General features: G+C 51.7%; 1 pseudogene across 1 annotated transcript; it reads left to right on the top strand.

Moving 5' to 3' along the window:
• Positions 1-1783: 1783 nt before the first annotated feature.
• On the top strand, positions 1784-3001 carry LOC308512594 (transcription initiation factor TFIID subunit 6-like; annotated as a pseudogene). The gene has a single exon. The product of its transcript is annotated as a transcription initiation factor TFIID subunit 6-like (transcript).
• Positions 3002-8257: the final 5256 nt, after the last annotated feature.

Here is an 8257-nt window from a genome sequence, read left to right as displayed (position 1 = left end):
CCTGAGTGTGTCCCTTATGGATCTGAGGAGTTGTAATCTGGATGGTCCCACTCTGACCCCTGGGTACACTGGCTCTTGGATCTAAGGAGGTGCTAATTTAGCTTCTGCCTGAGGCTACCCAGCAGGAGCTACTAAAAGATATGCAGATTTCCTTTCCTTGTTTGGGGTTTGGAGGTGCCCAGATGAGGCCCAGCTGTGAAGCAATGCAAGCTGCTGTGGGGCCTTGGGCCTTCTCTTGGAAGTTCTGGGTCTGTCTGGCCCAGCTGCAGTTTGTTAGGTAATTTTCAGATTGCAAAGGGCCAGGGCATTCATATGCAAAAGCCTCTACTATAGCTTGGGTGGGGCGGGGTCTCAGGGGAACAACAGGGCAGAGTAAGCAGCTATGGATGATCCTCCACTGGCAAGCAGTTGCTGGGTGCAGGGCCCGGCACTTATGGATCCGCAGCCAGATGCGCTGCGTGCCTATTGGCCCCTTCACTTGCCACGCCCCTCAGGGTGGAGCCCAGTGCTTCGCTGTAATCCACTTAGGGAACATGGGTGCATGCATAGCCTGACATCGCTGTTGCAGTCCTTCCCCGTGTTCCCACCATGGGGGTAAGCATTTGACAGGGATTAGCCCACCTCTTCCTCCGCACCGTTCTACCTGGTGGACTCTGTGTCTGTCATCAGATGAAGCACAAACTGTGTGAGACTGTCTTACCCATCTTTGTACCCCCACCTTAGCACAGGCCTTAGTGCACCGGGGCTAACTGACTTGGACCACTCTTTATGTGCCAGGCCCTGTGTTAAGTATTTCCATCAAATCATCTTATTCATTTCTCATTACAAGCCTCTGAGTGCAGGAAGTGGTATGGTTTGTCCATTTGTACAGATTAAGGACATGAGATTGATTTTAAAAATTGTAAAACTTGCCCAGGTCACCCAGGAGATGTCAGAGCTGAGCCTGAACCCAGGTCTGTCTTGAGCCAGAGCCGGTGGCCCGAGCTGTGAAATGGTCCTGACCAGCACGAGTCAGGGTGGGTCAGCATGTGCAAAGGCCATGTGGCTCTTTTAATGATGGAACTAGTGCAGGAAAATTACCACCAAGTGATCTCATGGTTGTGTGTGTGTTTTTCCCTTTAAAATATTATCAGCTATGGGGGGAGTTCAGTAACTAACTCTGAGATGTGTCACACAAGTGAAGAACTTGGTTCTCTGACATCGTTCTTTCTCTCAAGGCGGTAAAACAGTGCCTTTTCCTTAGAGTTAGACTTGCCACCTCAGGGCAATAAGGCGATTTAACACCCCTCAGCTCAGCAGCAGTGCAGGGCGACCAGGCACAGGGGCCAAGTAGAGGTGTGTCCTGCTGTTCAGGAGCTTGCCCGCAGCCTGGGCGCTGAGCACTGTTCCTTAGGTGGTTATTCTATGTATAGGTTCCCCCAGGGCAGGCAACCCCTCTCCCATTTGTATGAATCGCTACAAAAGGAGCTGGTTTTTCTAAAGTTCCTTCCTCCTCCTCCTCCTCCTCCCCCAACTCCATCTGTCCTTCTGTCTTTTCTTCCTACCTTCCAACCATTACCTACTGCACATTTGCTAGAGCTTCTAGATTTGGAGGATACAGTGGGCAATACGATGAAGTCCTTGCCCTTGTGCCACTAATGTTCTGGTGGAGAAGATTTCCTTCCTAGCCAAAACGCCCTGTGCCATCACCACAGGACTCTGAAGAAGAAAACCTGTCTCTAATGACATCCCCGAGGAAGCTAGATTTTACACACCTGTCAGTACATGGGGGCATTGCTTGAACATGACCCATGAGACAAGCAACAACCACCTTTGGCTTTATCAATACCTTGAGCCTGTGCACAGCTCCAAGCACCTCAAGGTTTATGCCACAGAGGGAGGAGTAAACTATCCTTTCTGGTTCTCCTCCAGTGGGGGCCGGGAACTCTACCTCTATGAGAAGAAGGAGGTTGTTGACCTGAGTGACATCATCAATACCCCTCTGCCTCGGGTGCCCCTGGACGTCTGCCTCAAAGCTTATTGGTTGAGCATTGAAGGCTGCCAGCCATCTATCCCAGAGAATCCACCTCCAGCTCCCAAAGAGCAGCAGAAGGCTGAGGCCACAGAACCCCCGAAGTCAACAAAGCCAAGCCAGGTGGATGATGGACACTTGAAAAGCAAAGGTCAAGGGGCTGCTCCAGCTGATGGCAAAGGGAACGCAAAGAAGGCACCACCCCTACTGGAGGGGGGCACTTTTTGATTAAAGCCCCGAAGTATCCATGAGCTGTCTGTGGAGCAGCAACTGTACTACAATGTGATCACTGAAGCCTGTGTGGGGCCATGTGAAGCCAAGAGAGTGGAAGCCCTTCAGAGCATCGCAACCGACCCAGGGCTCTATGAGATGCTGCCACGGTTCAGCATCTTCATCTCAGAGGGGGTCCGTGTGAACGTGGTGCAGAACAACCTGGCCCTGCTCATCTATTTGATGCGCATGGTGAAGGCACTGATAGAGAACCCTACACTGTACCTAGAAAAATACGTGCATGAATCGATTCCAACTGTGATGACCTGCATCGTGAGCAGACAGTTGTGTCTGAGGCCAGATGTGGACAATCACTGGGCACTCTGGGACTTTGCTGCCCACCTGGTGGCCCAGATCTGCAAGCATAGCAGCACAACCATGAACAACCTCCAGTCCCAGATCACCAAGACCTTCACCAAGAGCTGGGTGGATGAGAAGACTCCATGGACTACACGTTACGGCTGCATTGCAGGCCTGGCGGAGCTGGGACATGGTGTGATTAAAACTCTGATTCTGCCACGGCCGCAGCAGGACGGGGAGCGGATCCGAAGTGTCCTAGATGGCCCTGTGCTAAGCAACGTTGACTGAATTGGAGCTGACCACGTGCAGAGCCTCCTTCTGAAGCACTGTGGCCCTGTTCTGGTAAAGCTGCGCCCACCACCTGACAAGCAGGATGCCTATTGGATTAGAGGTCTTGGGGCAGAAACGATCTCAAACTAGTTTCAAACTTTCTTTCAATGGGTAAGAAGCACGGCTCGCTGGTGTGGAGCCCGGCGTGGAATGCGAGTCCCTAGTGGGCCACTTTTGGTAAGCAGAACTGGCGCTGCTGGGTGAAGCGAATGCCTGGTTAAGGCGCCCGATGCCGATGCTCATCAGACCCCAGAAAAGGTGTTGGTTGATAGCGACAGCAGGACGGTGGCCATGGAAGTCGGAATCCACTAAGGAGTGTGTAACAACTCACCTGCCGAATCAACTAGCCCTGAAAATGGATGGCGCCGGTGCCGCGGGCCCATACCCGGCTGCAGTTCTTCCAAGGAGAACTTGGAAGGACAAAGTGGAGAAGGGTTCCATGAGAACAGCAGTTGAACATGGGTCAGTCGGTCCTGAGAGATGGGCGAGCGCCGTTCCGAGGGGACCGGCAATGGCCTCTGTTGCCCTCAGCTGATCGAAAGGGAGTTGGGTTCAGATCCAAATCCGGAGTGGCGAAGACGGGCTCCGTGAGGCGTCCAGTGAGGTAACGTGACCGACCCCGGAGAAGCCCGCGGGGGCCCCAGGGAGAGTTCTCTTTTCTTTGTGAAGGGCAGGGCGCCGAGGAATGGGTTCACACCGAGAGAGGGGCCCGAGCCTTGGAGAGCGTCGCAGTTCCAGCGCCATCCGGTGGGCGCCCACTGGCCCTTGGAAGAAAATCCAGGGGAGAGGGTGTAAATCTTGCGCCGGACCATACCCATATCCTCTGGGGGTGGGGTGGGGTGGGATGGGGGGTTCGGGGCGGTGCCGGGTAGGGTTAGGGTTAGGGTTAGGGTTAGGGTTAGGGTTAGGGTTAGGGTTAGGGTTAGGGTTAGGGTTAGGGTTAGGGTTAGGGTTAGGGTTAGGGTTAGGGTTAGGGTTAGGGTTAGGGTTAGGGTTAGGGTTAGGGTTAGGGTTAGGGTTAGGGTTAGGGTTAGGGTTAGGGTTAGGGTTAGGGTTAGGGTTAGGGTTAGGGTTAGGGTTAGGGTTAGGGTTAGGGTTAGGGTTAGGGTTAGGGTTAGGGTTAGGGTTAGGGTTAGGGTTAGGGTTAGGGTTAGGGTTAGGGTTAGGGTTAGGGTTAGGGTTAGGGTTAGGGTTAGGGTTAGGGTTAGGGTTAGGGTTAGGGTTAGGGTTAGGGTTAGGGTTAGGGTTAGGGTTAGGGTTAGGGTTAGGGTTAGGGTTAGGGTTAGGGTTAGGGTTAGGGTTAGGGTTAGGGTTAGGGTTAGGGTTAGGGTTAGGGTTAGGGTTAGGGTTAGGGTTAGGGTTAGGGTTAGGGTTAGGGTTAGGGTTAGGGTTAGGGTTAGGGTTAGGGTTAGGGTTAGGGTTAGGGTTAGGGTTAGGGTTAGGGTTAGGGTTAGGGTTAGGGTTAGGGTTAGGGTTAGGGTTAGGGTTAGGGTTAGGGTTAGGGTTAGGGTTAGGGTTAGGGTTAGGGTTAGGGTTAGGGTTAGGGTTAGGGTTAGGGTTAGGGTTAGGGTTAGGGTTAGGGTTAGGGTTAGGGTTAGGGTTAGGGTTAGGGTTAGGGTTAGGGTTAGGGTTAGGGTTAGGGTTAGGGTTAGGGTTAGGGTTAGGGTTAGGGTTAGGGTTAGGGTTAGGGTTAGGGTTAGGGTTAGGGTTAGGGTTAGGGTTAGGGTTAGGGTTAGGGTTAGGGTTAGGGTTAGGGTTAGGGTTAGGGTTAGGGTTAGGGTTAGGGTTAGGGTTAGGGTTAGGGTTAGGGTTAGGGTTAGGGTTAGGGTTAGGGTTAGGGTTAGGGTTAGGGTTAGGGTTAGGGTTAGGGTTAGGGTTAGGGTTAGGGTTAGGGTTAGGGTTAGGGTTAGGGTTAGGGTTAGGGTTAGGGTTAGGGTTAGGGTTAGGGTTAGGGTTAGGGTTAGGGTTAGGGTTAGGGTTAGGGTTAGGGTTAGGGTTAGGGTTAGGGTTAGGGTTAGGGTTAGGGTTAGGGTTAGGGTTAGGGTTAGGGTTAGGGTTAGGGTTAGGGTTAGGGTTAGGGTTAGGGTTAGGGTTAGGGTTAGGGTTAGGGTTAGGGTTAGGGTTAGGGTTAGGGTTAGGGTTAGGGTTAGGGTTAGGGTTAGGGTTAGGGTTAGGGTTAGGGTTAGGGTTAGGGTTAGGGTTAGGGTTAGGGTTAGGGTTAGGGTTAGGGTTAGGGTTAGGGTTAGGGTTAGGGTTAGGGTTAGGGTTAGGGTTAGGGTTAGGGTTAGGGTTAGGGTTAGGGTTAGGGTTAGGGTTAGGGTTAGGGTTAGGGTTAGGGTTAGGGTTAGGGTTAGGGTTAGGGTTAGGGTTAGGGTTAGGGTTAGGGTTAGGGTTAGGGTTAGGGTTAGGGTTAGGGTTAGGGTTAGGGTTAGGGTTAGGGTTAGGGTTAGGGTTAGGGTTAGGGTTAGGGTTAGGGTTAGGGTTAGGGTTAGGGTTAGGGTTAGGGTTAGGGTTAGGGTTAGGGTTAGGGTTAGGGTTAGGTTAGGGTTAGGGGTTAGGGTTAGGGTTAGGGTTAGGGTTAGGGTTAGGGTTAGGGTTAGGGTTAGGGTTAGGGTTAGGGTTAGGGTTAGGGTTAGGGTTAGGGTTAGGGTTAGGGTTAGGGTTAGGGTTAGGGTTAGGGTTAGGGTTAGGGTTAGGGTTAGGGTTAGGGTTAGGGTTAGGGTTAGGGTTAGGGTTAGGGTTAGGGTTAGGGTTAGGGTTAGGGTTAGGGTTAGGGTTAGGGTTAGGGTTAGGGTTAGGGTTAGGGTTAGGGTTAGGGTTAGGGTTAGGGTTAGGGTTAGGGTTAGGGTTAGGGTTAGGGTTAGGGTTAGGGTTAGGGTTAGGGTTAGGGTTAGGGTTAGGGTTAGGGTTAGGGTTAGGGTTAGGGTTAGGGTTAGGGTTAGGGTTAGGGTTAGGGTTAGGGTTAGGGTTAGGGTTAGGGTTAGGGTTAGGGTTAGGGTTAGGGTTAGGGTTAGGGTTAGGGTTAGGGTTAGGGTTAGGGTTAGGGTTAGGGTTAGGGTTAGGGTTAGGGTTAGGGTTAGGGTTAGGGTTAGGGTTAGGGTTAGGGTTAGGGTTAGGGTTAGGGTTAGGGTTAGGGTTAGGTTAGGGTTAGGGTTAGGGTTAGGGTTAGGGTTAGGGTTAGGGTTAGGGTTAGGGTTAGGGTTAGGGTTAGGGTTAGGGTTAGGGTTAGGGTTAGGGTTAGGGTTAGGGTTAGGGTTAGGGTTAGGGTTAGGGTTAGGGTTAGGGTTAGGGTTAGGGTTAGGGTTAGGGTTAGGGTTAGGGTTAGGGTTAGGGTTAGGGTTAGGGTTAGGGTTAGGGTTAGGGTTAGGGTTAGGGTTAGGGTTAGGGTTAGGGTTAGGGTTAGGGTTAGGGTTAGGGTTAGGGTTAGGGTTAGGGTTAGGGTTAGGGTTAGGGTTAGGGTTAGGGTTAGGGTTAGGGTTAGGGTTAGGGTTAGGGTTAGGGTTAGGGTTAGGGTTAGGGTTAGGGTTAGGGTTAGGGTTAGGGTTAGGGTTAGGGGTTAGGGTTAGGGTTAGGGTTAGGGTTAGGGTTAGGGTTAGGGTTAGGGTTAGGGTTAGGGTTAGGGTTAGGGTTAGGGTTAGGGTTAGGGTTAGGGTTAGGGTTAGGGTTAGGGTTAGGGTTAGGGTTAGGGTTAGGGTTAGGTTAGGGTTAGGGTTAGGGTTAGGGTTAGGGTTAGGGTTAGGGTTAGGGTTAGGTTAGGGTTAGGGTTAGGGTTAGGGTTAGGGTTAGGGTTAGGGTTAGGGTTAGGGTTAGGGTTAGGGTTAGGGTTAGGGTTAGGGTTAGGGTTAGGGTTAGGGTTAGGGTTAGGGTTAGGGTTAGGGTTAGGGTTAGGGTTAGGGTTAGGGTTAGGGTTAGGGTTAGGGTTAGGGTTAGGGTTAGGGTTAGGGTTAGGGTTAGGGTTAGGGTTAGGGTTAGGGTTAGGGTTAGGGTTAGGGTTAGGGTTAGGGTTAGGGTTAGGGTTAGGGTTAGGGTTAGGGTTAGGGTTAGGGTTAGGGTTAGGGTTAGGGTTAGGGTTAGGGTTAGGGTTAGGGTTAGGGTTAGGGTTAGGGTTAGGGTTAGGGTTAGGGTTAGGGTTAGGGTTAGGGTTAGGGTTAGGGTTAGGGTTAGGGTTAGGGTTAGGGTTAGGGTTAGGGTTAGGGTTAGGGTTAGGGTTAGGGTTAGGGTTAGGGTTAGGGTTAGGGTTAGGGTTAGGGTTAGGGTTAGGGTTAGGGTTAGGGTTAGGGTTAGGGTTAGGGTTAGGGTTAGGGTTAGGGTTAGGGTTAGGGTTAGGGTTAGGGTTAGGGTTAGGGTTAGGGTTAGGGTTAGGGTTAGGGTTAGGGTTAGGGTTAGGGTTAGGGTTAGGGTTAGGGTTAGGGTTAGGGTTAGGGTTAGGGTTAGGGTTAGGGTTAGGGTTAGGGTTAGGGTTAGGGTTAGGGTTAGGGTTAGGGTTAGGGTTAGGGTTAGGGTTAGGGTTAGGGTTAGGGTTAGGGTTAGGGTTAGGGTTAGGGTTAGGGTTAGGGTTAGGGTTAGGGTTAGGGTTAGGGTTAGGGTTAGGGTTAGGGTTAGGGTTAGGGTTAGGGTTAGGGTTAGGGTTAGGGTTAGGGTTAGGGTTAGGGTTAGGGTTAGGGTTAGGGTTAGGGTTAGGGTTAGGGTTAGGGTTAGGGTTAGGGTTAGGGTTAGGGTTAGGGTTAGGGTTAGGGTTAGGGTTAGGGTTAGGGTTAGGGTTAGGGTTAGGGTTAGGGTTAGGGTTAGGGTTAGGGTTAGGGTTAGGGTTAGGGTTAGGGTTAGGGTTAGGGTTGGGTTAGGGTTAGGGTTAGGGTTAGGGTTAGGGTTAGGGTTAGGGTTAGGGTTAGGGTTAGGGTTAGGGTTAGGGTTAGGGTTAGGGTTAGGGTTAGGGTTAGGGTTAGGGTTAGGGTTAGGGTTAGGGTTAGGGTTAGGGTTAGGGTTAGGGTTAGGGTTAGGGTTAGGGTTAGGGTTAGGGTTAGGGTTAGGGTTAGGGTTAGGGTTAGGGTTAGGGTTAGGGTTAGGGTTAGGGTTAGGGTTAGGGTTAGGGTTAGGGTTAGGGTTAGGGTTAGGGTTAGGGTTAGGGTTAGGGTTAGGGTTAGGGTTAGGGTTAGGGTTAGGGTTAGGGTTAGGGTTAGGGTTAGGGTTAGGGTTAGGGTTAGGGTTAGGGTTAGGGTTAGGGTTAGGGTTAGGGTTAGGGTTAGGGTTAGGGTTAGGGTTAGGGTTAGGGTTAGGGTTAGGGTTAGGGTTAGGGTTAGGGTTAGGGTTAGGGTTAGGGTTAGGGTTAGGGTTAGGGTTAGGGTTAGG

This window comes from Myotis nattereri (assembly GCF_964212035.1).
Source record: "Myotis nattereri genome assembly, contig: HAP1_SCAFFOLD_202, whole genome shotgun sequence".
NCBI classification, from domain to species: Eukaryota; Metazoa; Chordata; class Mammalia; order Chiroptera; family Vespertilionidae; genus Myotis; species Myotis nattereri.
The sequence above is the reverse complement of the archived record's forward strand: the minus strand, read 5'-3'. Positions and strand labels throughout refer to the sequence as shown.